Raw genomic sequence first — 20,960 nt, 5'->3', positions numbered from 1 at the left:
CCGTGCCCAAGGGCTGAACAGGGTGGCAATGTCAGGTGCTGCTAACAGGCTGCATTAAGAGCCCAGGCAAGGCGTGGTGAACAGCAACCAGTTTGGGAGCCATGCAAGGAGTCCTGCCAAGAGCAAATCGTTCTAATGTTCTCTCTAGGACAAAAAAGAGGCAAACCAATCTGGCTGATAGGTGAGGAAAGAGAATTCAACCTCATTTAAAGCGCTGCTCAATTCAGGGTTGGCTTTCTTCTGAGTGAACTGATGCTAAGAAATATTTGCTCACATATGGTGGGGTTTCTCTGCAAACAGGCTTTGATGAGAAATTTCTGACCACATTTGCTTTTGCTCTTTAAGATAAGAACCTGAGTAGCTTTGTTGAGGAATGGAGAATTGTTTGTAGCTCAGGAGGAGCCTGACACACTTTCAGAGGAGTCTGTGAGGAAAAGTCCCCTCAGCCACTGCCAGGGCTGTCTGCCTCCTCTGCAGGCTCAGTATTCTGGGAATTCAAAGAGCCTCAGCTGCCACTGTGTCTTCCTCTGAATATTTCTTGTTGTGCAGTACACAGGGAGAATATTTTGTGCTAGATTCTCCTCTGGGCTTTGAGGTAAATCTCAGTAATTCTGGTGATTTTTATGTCCAGATGAACTTTTTATAGATAGCAATGAAAAGGGAAGAAGAAGTACCATAGAAAATTAATTGCTCAAAATGTGAGCGGCCTAACCACACTAAAAATGAAATTTAAACCAAAGAATTTTTTTTATTTTTTTTTTCTTCAGGTAAGGTAAAACATGCAGAGCTAGAAAAGTCTTTAAGAGATGCGACCAGCTCCAAGCTGTATGAAAATCAAAGTGGTAAAGGATGAGAAAGGGCATGGGAAAATCTTCAGCCCTTCCTGTTGAAGGTCGAAGAGTATGAAAACTGAGTCTGGCTGTTGCCCATAGGTGACACGTGCTGTTTGTAGAGGAGAGCAGGTGCCCCCAGCTGTTGGTGGCCCAAGCCCTGCGTGGCTGGCCAGTTGCAGTCCTAGCTGGACCAGGGTGGTGAGCTCGGGAGGGGAGGAGGTGGGGGGATCTCAGGAGGCTTCCGCTTCAGGGCCGGGCTGGGGGGCCGTGGGGGAGGCACGGAGGGCTGGTGCTCTGCTTTCTTGGGCAGCTGCTGCTGCCGAGGCCACGTGTGAGAGCTGTCAAAACCGAGGGTCTCTGGGCTCTCTGGGGGAGAGGGAGAGGCACGCCTTCTCGGCCGGGATGCTGGAGCAGCGGCAGCGCGACTGTGGAGAGAGGAGGTGGCTGAGGCCCCAGCTGCCAGTGACACACAGGGACCCTCCTGCACAGCAGGGCCCAGGGCTGGCAAGGCTCCCCAGCACGGCTGGAGCTGCTGGCACAGCTTGGCCCAGCTGCACAGCTGCCCCTCACGGCCCCGGCGAGCAGGGGACGGCTCTGGGCAGGGTCCCTGGCCAGGAGCGGGCCCCAGAGCGCCTCTGCCTTTCCAGGGCAATCTCCTCCCTGCTCTTTCTCCTCCCCACCGTGCTTTGCCTCTGCCCTGTGCCCCTGGGGCTGCTCTTGGCCACGCAGCCTCAGTGGGAGCCAGCCCTGGCTGCAGCCCCAGCCGGCCCCCCAGGACAAGGCCCAGCACTTCAGAGGCCAATGAAAGCACTGGGCAGCAGCAGAACCCTCAGCAGAGTCATTTGGACAGTCATGGACTGGCCACAACTCCACTGCAGCCTCCCTGGGAGTGTTAACTGAGTATGAGCAGCCTTTAAAGAAGCTGGCGGGTAGAGATCAACAACAACTTACCGTTTCTTTTCCTTCCACCACCGGAAGCCAACATAACACAGCACCATGGAAAGTGGCACAGTGAACAGTGTGACTACTGTGCCTATCATACAGGACCTGCGCACATCCTGGGGGCAGAAAAGTCTTGGGGTATTCCGTGGATTCTGGGCGTTGGTGTCTGACTTGTCAAGCACTTCTGTGGGAGCAATGGGGAGCGTGAGCCCGTGCTGGGCTGCCCTGCTGAGCTGGCAGCACGGTGGATCCGGGCAGGACGCTCTCCGTTTCCCCCAGAGCTGGGCCCTGCAGGCACCTTGCCGCCCCTGGGCACCGGCTGTGCCACCCAAGAAAGCCCAGCAGGCCGGGAGGAGAGCCCGGGGGCACCGCAGCTGCTTGGGCAGGCGCTGCTTCGAGGGACGGGGGCCAAAGCCATCCCTGAGCAGCCACTGCCAGCCCTGGCCCTCCCTGCCCCGGGACAGCTCCCCCAGCCCCAGGGCACAGAGCCAGGCCCTGTCAGGACCCAGTGCAGCCCCTGCCCAGTCGGGAGCCAGCGCTGGCTCTGGCCCTGGGCTCGCGGCAGGGCTCCCGCTCGGGGCTGCTCCTGTGCCTTGGGCCTCTGGGCACTCAGCGCCAGCTCTTCAGTAGCTGCAGCGGGAGGGACGTTGGTGCACGAGCCCCGTTTCCCCGGGGCTGTGAACGAGCTCCAGAGGCCTCCAAGCCTCCAGAGGCGCCTCCAGCTTTGGCTGCTGCCGGGCTGTTCAAGGGCAGGTCCTGGGGGAAGAGCTGCTGCCACCCAGCCCCACCGAGGGCTGAGCCTGGCACAGCAATTACCTCCGGTGCCTTTGCCCGTGTCTGGTGCCTCCAGCTTTCCTGCAGCAGGGGCTGGCACAGAGCCATTGCTTCCTATAGGATATGGTGCCTTCTGCACGGACTTTTGCGACATCACTTCAGAAAGGGAAAAGTACAGCTGGATCAGATTCATTCAGCATTCCAGGAGGTGGCAAATTCAGGAGACAATACTTGTCAAAGTCATAGATAAGGATCAGGAAAATGGCCAGGTTATTGGAGCTGGGCCAGGGCCCTCCCTCACTGAAACAGCCCCTACACCTGACCTGCGTGGAAACTGGGAAATTGCAGGGGATCTCAGGGCATGTATGGCCCATGGTGCATTTGGGCTCCCTGTGAGCTGATGGCAAATGCCTTTCTGCAGAGGCTGGGGAGAAGCTGCAGCCAGGCCAGGCTGGGGAACAGCCCTGCATGGCGTGGAAGCAGCTGCGGGGCAGCGAGGCTGCCATGGATCACTTCCCACTGTGCCGGGCATGGCATGTCCAGATGTGCAGCCAAAGCCCCCGGCTGCTGAGCCCCAGGACAAGGCTGAGGGAATGCACCCACCACGGCGCCTCTCCAGGTCACTCAGCATCTGGTCCAGGTGTTTGGCTGCCTCCAAGGATTTCTCATCTCCTGTGTCTTGATTTTTCCATCTAGGAGGACCTTAATGGAAAGTAGATCCATTTCTCCTTCAGGCCCGAGTGGCAGTGAGGGCACCTGGGTGATTGGTGCCCTCCAAGCACTCCCTGGGCTCTGCCTTCCACTCACAGCAGGGCCAGGGGGACCACGTGCCTGCAGTGGCCCCACACTGGGATGGAAGGAGCCCCTTGTGGGGCAGTCGGGGCAGAAAGGACTCCCTGGATCTGCCAGCAGCTCCAAACCCAGCCCCAGGCAGGGCCAGGGCTTAGCAGTGGCAGCAGGAGCAGCTCAGGCTCCCTGGGGCCGGCACAGGAGCTGTGAAAGGCTCAGCCCCGGGGCACAGCCCTGGGCCCGGCCCCTTCCCTCTCTGCTCTTCTCCGTGGCTGCACAGGGCACACGGAAGGACACACTGGCATTGCACATGGGAGGAAATGGACAGCTAAATGCTCCTTCCTCCCACTGAGAGCCATCCTGTGGGATCACTCAGGGCTCCAGAAGGGAGCAGGGCAAGATGTCCAGTCTCCTTCCACCCTGAGCTTGTTTTAAGGAAAGGGCACATGAGTGAGCTCTTGCCACATGGACAGTGATCATTTTGTCAGGGAAGGCCCATAGAGAACTTGCCTCCACCATGCTCTAGATTCTTCAAACTGTCATTCACCAGATTTTCTATATAAGCCATGTCATGATCCCAATCTAGAAGAGAGCAAAGATCAAAACATTTCCATGGTGTGCTGGGATCCCCCTCTGCATTTGGGAATTGGGCACTGCAAGGGGCTCAGGTCGGGCTGTGGCAGCCAGATGGGAATGGACAAGGCCAAAGCTGCACAAGGGCCTGGGGAGCTCTGGGCTGGCTCCTGGTAACTCTCCACCCTCTTTGGAGGCCCTGTGACACATCCCTGGAATGGAAAAAGGCCCAGCCCCAGGCCCATGGAGGCCCTCTCCCTCCCGCAGAGGAAACCCTCCCTAAAGGCCTGGGGAAAACCATGCCCAGCGCTTCCCGGGGAGCAGGGAGCGCTGTCCCGGGACAGGGGAGCCAGGCTGCCGGCTCATCTGCTCCCCGCGCTGGCAGCGGAGCAGCCTGGGCAGCCCTGGCAGGCAGGGCCACGGCCAGGAGGAGCAGCAGGAAGAGGCGCAGAGCAAGGGCCATGGTGCCTTGCCCTCTGCCAGTCGCGCAGCTCTTGCTGCCACCGCTGTCCTGACACCGCTGTCCCAACGTCAGCACCGCTGCTGCCACCGCCGCTGCTGCCGCAACAGTTGTGCTCAAGGACAACTGGTGGCTTCCTTGTGCTGCTGTGCAACCACGGGGCTCTGGCACCTCTGTGAGCTCAGAGCCTGCTGTGACCTCATGGCCAGGGTGGAGTTGTGTGGGGACTGGGATCGTCCTTCTTCGGCAGGGAGCTCATCCTGCCCAGCTGCTCTGTCCAAGGGTTGTGACACAGTCCCAGCCCAGCTGATCTCACAGGCTGGGCCATGAAGGGATGGAGAGCAGCCCTGCCAAGAAGACTTGGCGGTGCTGCTAGATGAGAGGCTGGACAGGAGCCAGCCATGTGCATCCAAAGGAGAGTGCCCAGCAGCTTGACGGAGGTGATTCAAACCCTCTGCTCTGGTGAGACTCCACCTGAGTACTGTGGAAGAGTGTTCCACCACTGGGCCTCTTCTAGCTGGATAACGAGACGGGTCCAGGGTTCCTTCAGGTGAGCAGTCTCGGGCCAGGCAGCTCAGCCTTCAGCATGCCGAGTGTCCAAAGCCTAAGTGCCCTATAGCCTGAAACCTCAGCAAGCACCATGATTATCAGCTCTTAGTGATTTTCAGCTCTTTTATAATTTCAGCTCTTTGCTTGCTCAAGTGCTGGCCTCAGTGGTTTCCACAAAGCAGACGGAGTGAGAGGAAAAGGCAGCCTCGGAGATTCCATGATGGTTTATTTGCAGGGGGTTCGTGAAGGGTTCCGACGGCGGCTCTTCTATCCAGAATAGGCCAGGGTTGCTACTTATAAAGGGTTAGGAGGGATTGAAAACTGACCAATTGTAAGGGTTAGGGAAAACTAAACTATAGGGTCACAGAGAGATAAGCTAGGCCAGAGGACCTAAGTGAAGACTCCAGGCTTAGCTATTCTGACTCAGCATTTCGTTATCTCCAGAGGCTTACATCCTCTACGGTGCTTTAGCCATCTAAGTGTCCGCTACAGAAGAGGTTTTACAGGGACTTCTTTGAGCCATTGAAAAGTCTGATAAGAGCATCCATGTTTTGCCCCTGAAAGAATTTCCTACCAAGGTCGTTGACATAGAAACCAAGAAAGAAAGAAGGATAAATAAGAGAAACGTGCCACTGCCTATTCCAAGGAGCAATTGCTTGTCTCTCGTGATCAATGAGCAAAGTGTAAAGTTATGAGCTTTGTAAGAATGTAGAACAAGCATGCATGCTAGAATAAAAACAGGGTTTGAAGCCTTCTGGAAACGCAGTGTGTTTCTTTGTATTGTCTCCGTCTCTACCACGACAGAGTACTGCATCCAGCTCTGGGCTCCCCACGCAGGAAGGACATGGCCCTCTTGGATCTAGTCCAGAGGAGGGACAAATGCTTGGAGGGCTGGAGCCCTTCTGCTTTGGAGACAGGCTGGGAGAGCTGGTGGTGTTCAGCCTGGAAGAGAGAAGACTCCAGAGACACCTGATTGCTGCCTTTCAGGACGTTAAGCGGGCTTGTAAAAGAGATGGGACAGAATTTTTAGTAGAGCCTTTTCTGCCAGACCAAGGGGAATGGTTTTAATCTAAAAGAGGGTCGATTCAGACCACACAAAAGAAACCCATTTTTTGCACTGGAGGTTTGGAAACCCTGGCACAGGTTGCCCAGTGAGGTGGGCATCCATCCCTGCAGACATTCAAGCTCATGCTCTGAGCAAGCTGACCTAGATAAAGGTGTCCCTGCTCACTGCAGGGACTGCATTGGACTAGATGGCCTTTAAATGTCCCTTCCAAGCCAAGCCAGTCTGTGCTCCTGTGCACCATCAAAGCAGTGCTGGATTAGTGCTGGAGTGATTATGTGGCTCCTGTATTTTGGTACTTGTGTCATTTAGCAATTGGCCTCGACAGGGTTCCTGGGCATGGCAGTGAAATCTGCAAATAACACACAGTGTGCTCAAGGAGAAACAGGAGAGGAGCACGGCTTCCAGTTCAGATAAATGCCAGCATTTTGCTGCCCGTTCCTTGTTAAGAAATAAAGGAATGTCCTGAAGGTCCCTTCATGTGGGTGCATTATTGGCTGTATCTGTGCTTGTGTTCTGTAAAACACGAGGTAAGTTGTGACAGCTTCTTGCCCCATTTGTCACTGGATAAAACCCAAATACTGCATGGCTCCTTGTCTACTTTCTTCCAAGTCAAGGCAAATTTTGTTCATGATTGAGTGGGACATATTCATCTGTTCACAAGGAAATTCTTCTTGCCATTCACACGGTGGCAAGGTTGCTCTGTGGATTGGCTCTAATCGGACTGTAATAAAGGCCTACCTCTCACGAGAATGAAAGCTGATGCATTGGGAGGCCAAGTCTGGAGTAATTTGTCCTGGTGTCTGGCACTGTAGAGAGTTGTTCTGGAATTAAATGACATTTGAAGACAGGTGTAGTCTACCATACTTCTAGCATAGTAGAAGTGAAAAAACAGCCTGTGAAACAGGGTTTTACCCTTTCTTCTTCCTCCTCCTCCCAGGAATTTTAATTTCTGAGGTGTAAGCTCTTCATCTTCCTCACAAGCATTGTTTTAATTCAGACAGGTGTGGTGTGAAGCTTGAAGAAATGCTGGTTTATAGCACAAAAACTAATAGTAATCCATTCCCAGGTAAAGCCATGCATTTCCCAAATAACTCTACCTGTCCTCAGGGATGTTTCAAAAAGGATCATGGTAGAAGCTGGGAGTGGGGAGAAAGATTGTCATCAAAATTAAAAATACAGCTTGCTGAGATTGTTATATTCCTATACAGAGAGATTAAAAATTGTTCATAAATGGTAGATTCACTAAGAACTGGATGACAGATTGTCAAAATAATAGCTTGGGGAACAAAAAAACCATAAATAAAAAGTTTACATATAGATAATAAGTAAATCATCATGCTAAGAAAAAAAACCTGACCTGCCAAAACTAAAACCAGTAAGGCTGCTTCATCTGTCTCAATACAAAAAAAAAAAGACTGAAAAGAATCCGAGATCCTCAAGACCAACACTATATACAGGAACCTCCAGGTATTGGGAAAAAACGAAGGAAACTGTAGTGTGCAATTCACAGAGGTAACCTGGAATTTATTGGTGGATTTGTTGGAAACTTTCTGAGAGCAGGGGGCCAGGGCCAGGGCTGGCAGTGGCTGCTCAGGGATGGCTTTGGCCCCTGTCCCTCTCAGCAGCGCCTGCCCAAGCAGCTGCGCTGCCCCCGGGCTCTCCTCCCGGCCTGCTGGGCTTTGTTGGGTGGCACAGCCGGTGCCCAGGGGCGGCAAGGTGCCTGCAGGGCCCAGCTCTGGGGGAAACGGAGAGCGTCCTGCCCGGATCCACCGTGCTGCCAGCTCAGCAGGGCAGCCCAGCACGGGCTCACACTCCCCATTGCTCCCACAGGTGCAGCCGGCCCCACAGCACGAGTTCCTGATTCCCAGAAGGGAATTGGCTTCTGTCAGGGAACACACTGCTGGCTAGAGTTAATGACTAGTGGGGCTTTTCTATGGCATGCAGGTGACGGGGGACCCGTGTAAGGCTGGCAGATGACCGGGGTCCGTCGTGCGGCACACGAGCTGGAGAGGGGGTGTTGTGCCTGTCGGGTGTTGCAGTAAGAGACGCGGGGCTTTGGGTCCTTTGTAAGTGGTGCTTGTGGCTGGGGTTCCTCATGAGGTTCTTAGAGGATTTGGGATCTTTTCTATGGTATACAGGTGACTGGAGACATCTGTAAGGCTGGCAGGGGCTTGACTTCCTTGGGATGAATGTGGCGGTTTAGTGCTTGCCATCAAGGCCTGGAGAGGAGCCAAGCCCTTGCTAAGGTGGGCAGGAGGCTGGGCTCTTTTGTGAGGCACACAGGGATATTTTGGGGTCTGTGCATTGGTGTGCATGGATTCCTTCTGAAGCACACAGGGATATTTTGGGATCTGTGCTGTGGGGTGCAGGGATCCCTCATGAGGCACACGGGGATATTCTGGGAACTCTGCTGGGGTTGCAGGGATCCCTCATGAGGCACAAAGGAGTATTGATGGTCTCTAGGGAGGTTTGCAGGAGTCCCTCATGCGCTGTGCTGCGGGGATTTTCAGTCTTTTCAGCGCAGCAAAGGGCCACTGTCGGTCGAGGTTGGGCAGAGTCGGCAGGGAGCTTCCCGCAAAGCCCTGGGCCCGGCCTGCGGGCCCGGCGGGCGGGCAGGGCCCATCCTTGGGGGCCGGGCGGGGCCTCAGGAGCCGCCGCGCCCCTGTCGGGCCAGCTGCGGCCCCGGCGGGGAAGGGCCGCGGGCCCGGGCTGCCATGGGGCTGCCGAGCAGCGCGGCAGGTGCAACAAGGGCCTCGCTACGCCCTGGCCCTGTGCTGCAGCCCAACGCATTTACAGCCGCGGCCGTGCCCTGCGGCACAGGAGGCACCCGGGGCTACAGGGCAGAGGCAAAGCACGGTGGGGAGGAGAAAGAGCAGGGACAAGAATTGCCCTGGAAAGGCAGAGGCGCTCTGGGGCCCGCTCCTGGCCAGGGACCCTGCCCAGAGCCGTCCCCTGCTCGCCGGGGCCGTGAGGGGCAGCTGTGCAGCTGGGCCAAGCTGTGCCAGCAGCTCCAGCCGTGCTGGGGAGCCTTGCCAGCCCTGGGCCCTGCTGTGCAGGAGGGTCCCTGTGTGCCACTGGCAGCTGGGGCCTCAGCCACCTCCTCTCTCCACAGGAGCGCCTCTGCAGCTTCCGGCCAAATAACCCAGGCAGGGAGAACTGGAGCTGTCATCTTGCATCTCCATGCACGAGTCTGTAGTCCCTGCCATGGCTGCAATACCACTTTGTTGGAGGGCACATGCTGCTGCCACAGCCACCCAGAGCAGGAGCCTCTGTCCCTAAAGGTGCTGGCCCTGGTGTCCAGCCAGGCCAGGAGGTGCAGCCCTCCGGCCAGGCAAGGGCCTGAGTCCAGCAACATCTTTGGGCTTCAGCCCAGGTGTCTGTGTGCTACCGCCAGCACAGGCACAGGTGCTTGTCTGGGCACAGCCAGGGGTGGGCAGACAGGAGCTGGGCATGGGCCTCCCGAGAAAAAGCGACTCTATTTTGTCTTCATTTTACATTTTTACAAAGCAGAAATTTTTTTAATAATTCAGAAACATTTTTTGCAGAAAAAAATCCCCAAATATTTCATCCCTTTCTCATATTAGTTTAGGATTATTCAAAGTAATTTTAGAATTCTGAAAAATTTAGAACACTTTTACACTTGTAGAATAAAAAGTAAAACTGCATTTAATTGGTAATCTTTCCTCTAAGAAGAACTAAGTCATCACAAGACACCCAGTCTGCTGCAGAGGTTATTTTCCTCGGTGGGAAAGCAGGGAGGAGATTGCCCTGGAAAGGCAGATGCGCTCTGGGGCCCGCTCCTGGCCAGGGACCCTGCCCAGAGCCGTCCCCTGCTCGCCGGGGCCGTGAGGGGCAGCTGTGCAGCTGGGCCAAGCTGTGCCAGCAGCTCCAGCCGTGCTGGGGAGCCTTGCCAGCCCTGGGCCCTGCTGTGCAGGAGGGTCCCTGTGTGCCACTGGCAGCTGGGGCCTCAGCTCCCTCCTCTCTCCACAGGTGCTCTTGTGAATCTCCAGAAGAGCCTAGCAACTTGGCCAAGGAGATCTGGGCTCGTAATCCCTACTATCCACGGCTGATCCTATGTGGGATCATCTGGGCCTGCACCTCCTCCAGCGGCATGCCCAGGAAAAGAGGGAAGCCTTCAGTAGGTGCTTGCCTTGAGAACAGTGCAGTGAGGCTGGACTCTGACGGAAGTGCTTCAGAGCCTGAGGCATCAGCTCAGAGCCCGACAGACACTGGGCCTGGGGCAGCCCCAGATCTCTTAGGAGCAGAGTGGGGATTTGCCCCACAGGCCTCATCTTTTCACCCAGGGACGCATGGTGGACGCACACAGAAGATGGTTCAGCACTGTTGCTGCTCCCTGAGTGTTATGTTTGGTCCCAGAGCCCCGTGGTCGCACAGCAGCACAAGGAGCCACCAGTCAGTCCTTGAGCACAACTGTTGCGGCAGCAGCGGCGGTGGCAGCAGCGGTGCTGACGTTGGCACAGCGGTGTCAGGACAGCGGTGGCAGCAAGAGCTGCGCGACTGGCAGAGGGCAAGGCACCATGGCCCTTGCTCTGCGCCTCTTCCTGCTGCTCCTCCTGGCCGTGGCCCTGCCTGCCAGGGCTGCCCAGGCTGCTCCGCTGCCAGCGCGGGGAGCAGATGAGCCGGCAGCCTGGCTCCCCTGTCCCGGGACAGCGCTCCCTGCTCCCCGGGAAGCGCTGGGCATGGTTTTCCCCAGGCCTTTAGGGAGGGTTTCCTCTGCGGGAGGGAGAGGGCCCCCACGGGCCTGGGGCTGGGCCTTTTTCCTTTCCACGGATGATTCAGCAGAGAGGGTGGAGAGATACCAGGAGCCAACCCAGAGCTCCCGTCTGGCCCCTGTGCAGCTTTGGCCTTGTCCATTCACATCTGGCTCCCACAGCCTTATCCAACCCCTTTTCAGTGCCAGTTTCCCTGAGGCAGAGGGCGTGGAAGCAGCAGTGGGCCTGCGAGGCTGCTGTGGATCCCTTCCCGGTGTGTTGGGCACGGGAGCTGGACAATGTGATGCTCTAGAACCACAGGGCTCCGTGACCCCAGAGCCTTTTCTGACCTCAGAGCCTGCTCTGATCTCTCAATCCTGCTGTGACCTCATGGCCTTGGTGGGGACTGACCTCAGCACTGGAATTTTCCTTCCTGGGGAGGGAGCTTGTTCTGCCTGGCAGTTGTGTCCAAGGGCTGGGCCTGTCCCCCCAAGTCGAGCTCACTGCTCTGTGTTCTGGGCACTGGCACGAGAGATCACCTCCAAGGATTCCTGAGCTCCTCAGGCACTGTCAGCTCCAGCCCAAGATGCTGAGGAGTGAGTGATCTCTGGCTGGAGACAAGTGCCACATTCCCTCCTGTCAGCAGCTTCCCAGCTGGAAGTTTGGCACCCTGGGGTGGCCATGGCTAACACAGCCCTTTGGTTTCACAGCCCAGGTGAAGCCTTTACTTCAGCATTTGCTCTTCATGTGCAATTTAAGGCTCTGCTTCCTCTTGTGGTCCTCAAAGGGCACAGTCAGTCAATAAAACAGCAGGGAAAACCACCCAGCCTCTTCAATGCTTTGATATGCCAAAGGAAACCTTGAGGAGCACAGGGTGGGTCTGTGCTGCCTGACCAAGCCAGAGGCCTTCCATGAAGGAGTGGCTGCCTCAGTGCACAAGGGAAGAGCTAGAGATGCCACCAGCCTGGACTTCTGTAATGCCCTGGACACATCAGCCTTGCCCAGCATCCTTGTCCCTCCCTTGGTGAGCTGTGGATCTGATGGAGGCACAGTTTGGAGAATGAGGAATTGCCTGGCAGGTCACAGACAGGGGGTTGTGGTCAATGGCTCAGAGGCCTGATGGATGTCAGTGACCAGTGGTGTCCCTCAGGGTGACAGCGAAACCCCCCTGGACACTGGGAACTCAGTGTCCTGATGGTGCTGCTGGACAGGAGAGCTGGAGGCGCCTCCCAAACACAACTGTTCTGATTGCCCAAGTCTTTCAGACTTTCTCAGTGAATGAGCAGCTGATTGAAGTGCAAAGATACTGAGAAACCACACAATCCCTTCCCTGGGAAGAAACATCTCCCCATCCAAACCTCCCCTGTCATTATCCAGCTCTAAAAGGAACAGACATATCTAATCTATATCTATCTATCTATCTATCTATCTATCTATCTATCTATCTATCTATCTAACAAAATAACTTCAGCTTTAAATAAAATCTCTTTATTTATCCTTTTGCTATGAAGTATTGTTTAGAGAGCAGTTTTATTTTATACAGGTATATTTAGTAAAAACATTAAATAACAAATGCTTTTAAGGTCTCAAATTGTGGAACTGCAGCAAATTCCTCCCTGACTGACATTCATGAGTGCCTGCTGTCAGGGAGGGATCAGAAGGTCCTGTCCAGAGGGTGGGAGCAGATGTATGCCCTCCTCTCCAGGATCTGCTTTGCAGCTTTTTTAATGGAATCCTCCAGGTTTTCATCAGCATCTAAGGAGAAACAGAGAAAAGTCAACTAAGGGACCATAAAGAGCTGTTGTAAATTTCTTTCAAGAAGTGTTTTTGAATACAAATGCAAGAGTGAGTGCCAGGAAGAAAGTGAACATTCTCTTCTGAAAAAGACTGATTATTACAGACTGAGCTTCAGAGAGCCAATGCCCAACTGGTCAGTACTTCCCAAAGAGTCCAAATGCCTCATTTCTATCAGTTACTTCTCAGGAGTATATATATAAAATATAGATTTTATATTGCTCAATAAAGAGCCCTGGCAGTTTTCTTTAGCTGTGAAGTGAAGAGACTCTTTTCAACAGGTTTCAGGTCTGCCGCTTGTTTGAACTAAAAGCAGAGGAAAACTCTTCTCTTGGTCACATCAAAGCAACATAAGTTGCATGAGTCTGTGAAAGACATAGGAGTGTAAAAATGATTTCATTTTATAGCACTTACAGTCTTCTAATTCAGCCATGGGATAATCATGCCATCACTCACTATATCAAATAACAGTAAAAAGCACTGGAAAAGAAATAATTTTTAAAATTAAGTCTTAAAACAGTGAAAGAATTTCATAAAGAAAACCACAAAGAATAAACACAGTAATTTAAACTTCTCAAAGCCCCTTGATAATGGAGCCCTGAACCCCAGTCATGTGCAGTATGGCCTCAGCTGTCCCCTTGAGGCCAGAACTGCCCAGGCTCAGGGCTGGGATGAGCCCTCACCCAAAACTGGCTCCAAGACTGATTGGGACTCAAAGCAGAACAGGGCTCACACAAAGAGCAAAGGCCGAAGCCAAACCTTCTTCAGGTTTGCTTTGTTTTAACAATGAACTGGAGCAAATTTGCTTGTCCTGTAATACCACTGTTGCCAAGAAACTTTACATGAGCTACTAAATAAGCACTGTCCTGTCCTGAACTGTGATGCTCAAACACTGTTGAGAACCCTGCCCAGAGCCGTCCCCTGCTCGCCGGGGCCGTGAGGGGCAGCTGTGCAGCTGGGCCAAGCTGTGCCAGCAGCTCCAGCCGTGCTGGGGAGCCTTGCCAGCCCTGGGCCCTGCTGTGCAGGAGGGTCCCTGTGTGCCACTGGCAGCTGGGGCCTCAGCCACCTCCTCTCTCCACAGGCGCTCTAGTGAGTCTGGAGAAGAGGAGGCTAAAATCTCGGCCAAGGAGATCTGGACTCGTGATCCCTTCTATCCACTGCTGCCCCTGTCTGCCCTGCCGTGGCTTCAGCAGCAGAACGAGTGCTTCCCAAAACCCACTCGTCCAATTCGAGACCCTCTACCCCTGAGCCCCCTGGTCCTGTACTCCAGCCCGGAGTGAAGCTGGGCAGGCCCTGTCTGCCAGGGCAGCGCTTGGCCCACATTTTATTTTTCAATAAAGAAATGGAGTTGTCATACCTGTCTCCGGGTGCTATCAGCAGCAAAGCCCAGCCAGCACCAGCCCTGGCTGAGCTCCATGCCCAGGAGCAGCTGTGGATGCCCACGGGGTGGGCAGGCAGGAGCCAGGCAGGGGCTGCTGTGACCAGCGGCGCGGCCCCAAGGGCTGGGGGAGCCCATGCTGAGCGTCCCTGGGCTGAGGGCACATTTCCTTCCATAGGATCATCTGGGCCTGCACCTCATGAGGCACACAGGGATATTTTGGGGTAACTACTGAAGGATACAGGGATGCCTCATGAGGCACACAGGGATATTTTGTGGTCACTACTTAAGGGTGCAGGGATCCCTCATGAGGCACACAGGGATATTCTGGAGTCCCTGCTTAGGGGTGCAGGGATCCCTCAGGAAGCACAAAGGAATATTAATGGCCTCTCCTAAGGCATGCAGGGATCCCTCATCAGGTGTGCAGCAGGGTTACATTTGAGGGGGTTTTTACTCTTCCCAACACAGCAAGGGGTCCCTTGGCCGAGGTTTTGCAGGGCTGGGAGAAAGCCTCTTGCAGAGCCCTGGGCCCGGCCTGTGGGCACAGCGGGCGGGCCGAGCCCATCCCCTGCGGCCAGGCCGGGCTTCATCCTTCCTTTGGCTGTGATATGCAGTGGTGCTTGTGCGGGCATTTTGCAGTAACTGGCTTCAACTTGTTCCTCCTGTCACCAAACATTGAGAATAAACGTCTTTAACACCACTGTAGTATTAAGAGGCAGGCCTGACTTTCTTGCATTGCTGGAGGCACAGGCCATTGGGATCACAGGGCCTTCCTTCTTGGTGGAGTCTTCAGGTACCCTGGTGGTCACTGAGGAAGAAACACTGATTCTTCTGGAAAAAAGATTGTTTCCCACGTGTAGAAAAGAATAACTTCTCCCTTCCCCATCCATTTCTATGCAAAGTTATACAGGGAAGTGCATTCATATGTCTCGATCTGCCTTGGCAATCCATCCATTTGTCTATTATCTATCTGTCTGTCTATCTTTCTATCTATCTAGTTTAATGATTATAAAATATTTCTATGCATGATAGTTTGTGTATTTGTAAATTTTGACAGATCTATTGAGAGCTGGAAAATAATATCATCCATCTTTGATCTAGCAAAGTGTTCCAGATTGCAAGGCAAGATGTTTTCTATTGACATCTGTATGGCACTTGCCTGGTGTCAAGTGGGCAATTCTCCTTATCTCTCTTCCTGAGTGATCATAATCAACAGGGGGAGATCTGCTGATAAGGGGCTATTGAATGTCACCACATGACTGATAAGAACTGTAACATCCCATTGTGAGATGCTCCGCCCAGAGGGAGGAGCCAGGCATTCCTACCCAGATATAACTGGGAAGATGCTGACACACCAGCACGGCTCTTCTCCACTGGACTCCCCAGAGGAACAGCAGCTGCTTCGACTTCCACGGATGTGCGGAGGAAGAATACACCCCTTTTCTGTAAGACTCCCCTGCTCCAACAGAGCCACACCTGACACTCCAGGAGGACTGCAGCCCTTTTCCAACTGGACTGCTACCAACACCCTGACCCACAGGGTGTCAGGTTGAGTTCTGACTCTGTGTTGTTCTTGTGTGTTGCATTGTTTTATTTTATCCTTTTATTTTTTCCCTTCCCTATTAAAGAACTGTTATTTCCTGCTCCCATATTTTTTGCCTGAGAGCCCCTTATTTAAAATTCATACCAATTTGGAGGGGTGGGGAGGGTTTGCATTCTCCATTGCAGGGGAGGCTCCTGTCTCCGTTACCAGGCAACTATCTTTCCAAACCAAGACACAAAGCTTGGGTTTAGGAGCAGATATGAGCTGTGATTTCGTTCTTGCTAGACATATGCTGGCTTGCTTAGATTGACTTTGAACTGAAACCCTGCAAAGCTGGAAAATGACTGGTGGCCATCACTCAGATATCCCTAAGAGCCCTTTTTTAATTTTCATTTTTTTCATCTATGCTGGTTGGTAAATGCCTTTCTTCCTGAAGCTATGTGCTGGCAATATTGAAGGTAGAAATAACATACTACTGCATATTTTAGATACTTGATAGTTTCTTGTGAAATTTTATCGTGGTATCTATTAGGAGTAAAAAAAGAGTTACCCATTCTTTTAAAAGGGTTGCAGAGTTGTAAGTTGAGTTGGGAGCTGATTGCTGGCCCAGGAGAGTTCTTTGTTAGCTTCGTGTTGTAATCACCTGTTAAGAGTCAGTCCTTAACTCTCTATTGTTGAGAAACCCAGAAAGAAACGAGAGAGAACCCCTACCAAACCCAGGAAGAAGACCCCTAAAGCAATAAGCCAACCCAGAATTGGGAGATGGAGGTGATGTCTGGATATCAGGGACAACGTCCTGCGCCTGCAGAGATGCTGAAAACCTTTGTCGCCCCTTGCCCAGCCAAGAGGACCTTGGCCGGAGCCAGGGACCCGGAAGGGCAAACCAAAAGAAGCAAACACGGGCTATACCCCCATTGCTCTGGTGAGGACGGGACCCCCAGCTCTGCCTCCTGATGGACAGAGCTGCACTTTCCTCCTGCTCCGAGCCCCTCCTGGGAGTGGCGGCAGGGGACCGCGGGCCCGTCAGGCCTTCCCACCTGAGCTGATCACTTTTAATGAAGGCATTCCAAAGGAGAAAGATCTCCTGCCCTATTTATTTCAGTATCTCCTGTCTAAAACTGCCTCTAAACTAAATCAACGGGTCAGCTACTGAGCACAACTTACTGCACAGGTGCAGCTCATGTTTGTACAGTGGAAGTGGCTTTTTGTTCTTCTGCATGTGTATGAAACACTGCAAATTGAAAGGCTGCTTACAGGGGAAAGAGATTCATTTAGTGTAGCCTGGACCTTGTGAAGGTGGTAGCTGTTAGATCAATACCCAGAAAACTGCTTAAATTATTTTTGTGACTACACTCTCCTGATTTTGGCCTTGCTTCTTCAGGAGGTTCAATTTTCATTTAGAAATGGCACAAGAAGACTCAGTGTGCTCGGTGGAACCAGTGCTGTCACAGGACAGATGGAGCTGGGACAAATGGCACATTGATTTTGATCTCAACAAAAAGCCACCTGAGCTCCTCATGACAGCAACCCCATGGACTGGTAATGGATCCATTAAAATTAACTTATCACAGAGCTTTTACCTTGAAGCTCTGATATATGGAGCTTGTTCAGTTCTTCCATGGACAAAGGGAGTTTGAAGACAAAGAGGAGATCCATGCACAACAAAACTGTTTGCATTTTAGCAAATGAAGCGTCTTAAAATGTAAAAGGCTCATCCATACTCCAGTTTTATCCCTCCATTTGCCCAAATTCTTGATCTTCATTCCTTTGTCAGAAGGAAAATATGTCAGGGAAATGTAGATCCTCCTTTTCTTTTTGAGCTGGGCAGCTTGTAACCTCATCTTCTCCCACAAACAGGAACAGACAAACTGGAACTTTGTCATGAAGCCATACTTTGGAAAGTTTGCCCTGTGTTTGTTTTCACCCAGAAGGAACTGAGATTCGCTGGAGTATTTACAAGCCATAAATGATGGATTTATTGTGGTTGCTAGAATCTTTCATATTTTACAACCTTTCTGCTGCACAAGAGCCTGGCACTTGCAGAACTCTTGCCCCATGCACTTCTCCAGTGCTTCTTGCAGAGAAGCTTTGGGAAGCACTCAGGATAAGTGCCATGTTCATGTGTGGCTTATGGAGCCCACAGGACAGAGAACTGTCTTTGCAGTGTGCCCTGGCTTTTATTCCAAGGAATTGTCATTGCTCCGGGCACTGACTGTTATTTCAACACCTGTTGTCATTTATTCTACTGGAATCCTTGTGAGAAAGGTTGTTCTTTCCCATCGAGATTTTTAGTTGACATTTTTTATCTCAAACAGCCAAAAGTTCTCCATCTCACTGGTTTCTGATGTTTTTTTTTCCTTTCCAGTCTGTTGTTGGCCCACGAAGATGCTGCTTAGATTCTGCAGACCGCATACATGGGTACCAAGCTGAAAGTTCTCAGCTGCAGGGCCAGAGGGAAGGAGGGCAGAGAAGGAAGGGGCCGGGTCCAGGGCTGTGCCCCGGGGCTGAGCCTTTCACAGCTCCTGTGCCGGCCCCAGGGAGCCTGAGCTGCTCCTGCTGCCACTGCCAAGCCCTGGCCCTGCCTGGGGCTGAGTTTAGAGCTGCTGGCAGCTCCAGGGAGTCCTTTCTGCCCCGTCTGCCCTGCAAGGGGCTCCTTCCATCCCAGTGTGGGGCCACTGCAGGCACGTGGTCTCCCTGGCCCTGCTGTGAGTGGAAGGCAGAGCTGAGGGAGTGCCTTGGAGGGCACCAATCACCCAGGTGCCCTCACTGCCACTCGGGCCTGAAGGAGAAATGGATCTACTTTCCATTAAGCTACTCCTAGATGGAAGAACCAAGACACAGAAGAAAAGAAATCCCTGGAGGCAGCCAAACACATGGACAAGAAGCTGAGTGCTCTAGACAGCTGCCATGGTGGGTGCATTCCCTCAGCCTTCCCTGGGGCTCAGCAGCCGCGGGCTTTGGCTGCACATCTGCACACGCCGTGCCCGGCACAGCGGGAAGGGATCCATGGCAGCCTCGCTGCCCCGCTGCTGCTTCCACGCCCTGCAGGGCTGTTCCCCAGCCTGGCCTGGCTGCAGCTTCTCCCCGCTGCAGGAAATAGTACTTTTTTTTAATATGTTGTTTGGTAGGTTTGCTGGGTTTTTGTCTGTCTTTGAAAGCAGCCCTTGGATGATGATGCACACCACAAGTCCTTTGTAAAGTGCTGTCTTTGCAAAAAACCTGCCAATTTTGTCATGCAAGACAGAAACAGCTTCCCTTGGGCTACAGCTGGAAGGCTTGGAAATGTGTTCCAGAAACTCATGACAGGACAGAGTCTGATTAACACAATTTAATGTCATTGTAATATGTGGTATGAGATAATTCGTGCCTATGTTAAATATACAGGAAATAAAGTTGTGAATAAAGTTGTGCCTCTAAGAAACATTATTAAAGCCTAAAACCGTGGACAGTCATGGGATAGACTGCCACACAAAATTGGGAATCCCCCAGATGGCAGCAAGGGAAGAAAGCCTAATTAGCAAGTGAAAGGATTTTGCCAGGGTGGAGTGGGCCCTTCCCAGGGACTATGCAGGAAACACCCAACAGGGATGAACATCCATAAGTATCTACCAGCAAGATAGCCAGAGTTGTCAGGAACATGCATCCAAGTGCCGGGTTCCTGTAACTCCACATCAACATTCATTGCTTCCCAGAAACTGCATTGCCCAGCCCTGCACAGAGAAAGGAGACTGCATGCATTTGCGAAGCAACGAAAAGAATAGAGGAAACTCAGCCCCAGGCAGAAAAACTGTATAAAACTTCCTCACCGAGCCGACATTCATGAACAGAGAGGGTCGGATGCCAAGGAGATTGAATCAAGATTCACCTAGCACGGATCCCGAGCTCGACGCTGTCCCTTTGATTGTGGCTGAGACTGTATTTTGGTCCCCCCAAAAAACTTATCATTATTATTATTATTAATTTGGCTTCTTCATTTAATACCTGTAACATCATGTAGTGCAGGATGTAAGTTATCCAATAAAATAATCAGAGTACTGAACTGCCAAGCAGTAGGAAAGGGCTGGGCATTGGAATGACAGGAAACAGACACAGAGGCATGATGGACAAGTTTCCCAGCCAAACCAGACCAGAAGCACTGGGAGCACAAAGGGACACACCCAGGAGGCCCAGCAGCTCCTTGCTGAGGGCCCATTTAATGCCGGAGCTGGCACTCAGAATATGAAATAAATGCAAAATGAAAGGGTGGCTGGAGGTGGCACTGAGGCGGCCTCACAGGTTCTACTCTGCACTCTGCTTTTGTCACCAACATTATCCATGTTCCTGTACTTGTTTCCTGGAGAATTTGCAGTCCACAGAGCTTCAGTCCCTTTGATCAAATCAGCCTTCAGGGCAGCTCGGGCCTGGTCAGTCATTTAGACTCCAGCACTGACTGGGGTCCAGGCAAGAAAAGAACATTAGCTGCAGGCCACCCACACACCCATTTTCATATTAATGAGCACAAAGCCTTTATTTTTGCAAACTGAGGGATGCTGGGGGGATCTTTGCACCATCAGGCCGAGGTACAAGGCTCTGGATCCTCCGAAGGAACAGAGGCAGCCGCCATGAGTGGGAGAAGGCGCGGCCGCAGTTGCAGCCCCGGGTGCCTCCTGTGGGCCCGGGCACGGCCGTGGCTGTAAATGTGCTGGGCTGCAGCACAGGGCCAGGGCGGAGCTCAGCAGCCTCAGCAGAGCCCACGGCCGCGGCCCTTCCCTGCCGGGGCCCGAGCCTGGCCCGGCCCGGCCCGGCCTGAGCAGCCCGGCCTGGCGGCAGGGGATGGGCTCGGCCCGCCCGCTGTGCCCACAGGCCGGGCCCAGGGCTCTGCAAGAGGCTTTCTCCCAGCCCTGCAGAACCTCGGCCAAGGGATCCCTTGCTGTGCTGGGAAGAGTAAAAACCCCCTCAAATGTAACCCTGCTGCACACCTGATGAGGGATCCCTGCATGCCTTAGGAGAGGCCATTAATATTCCTTTGTGCTTCCTGAGGGATCCCTGCACCCCTAAGCAGGGACTCCAAAATATCCCTGTGTGCCTCATGAGGGATCCCTGCAGCCTTCAGCACTGACCCCAAAATATCCCTGTGTGCCTCATGAGGGATCCCTGCACCCTTCAGTAGTGACCCCAAAATATCCCTGTGTGCCTCATGAGGTGCAGGCCCAGATGATCCCATGGAAGGAAATGTGCCCTCAGCCCAGGGACGCTCAGCATGGGCTCCCCCAGCCCTCGGGGCCGCGCCGCTGGTCACAGCAGCCCCTGCCTGGCTCCTGCCTGCCCACCCCATGGGCATCCACGGCTGCTCCTGGGCATGGAGCTCAGCCAGGGCTGGTGCTGGCTGGGCTTTGCTGCTGATAGCACCCGGAGACAGGTATGACAACTCCATTTCTTTATTGAAAAATAAAATGTGGGCCAAGCGCTGCCCTGGCAGACAGGGCCTGCCCAGCTTCACTCCGGGCTGGAGTACAGGACCAGGGGACTCACGGGCAGAGGGTCTCGTTTTAGAGGGGTGGGCTTTGG

This window comes from Fringilla coelebs, assembly GCF_963513975.1.
Source record: "Fringilla coelebs genome assembly, chromosome: 13".
Taxonomy (NCBI): domain Eukaryota; kingdom Metazoa; phylum Chordata; class Aves; order Passeriformes; family Fringillidae; genus Fringilla; species Fringilla coelebs.
This window is presented reverse-complemented; position numbering follows the sequence as displayed.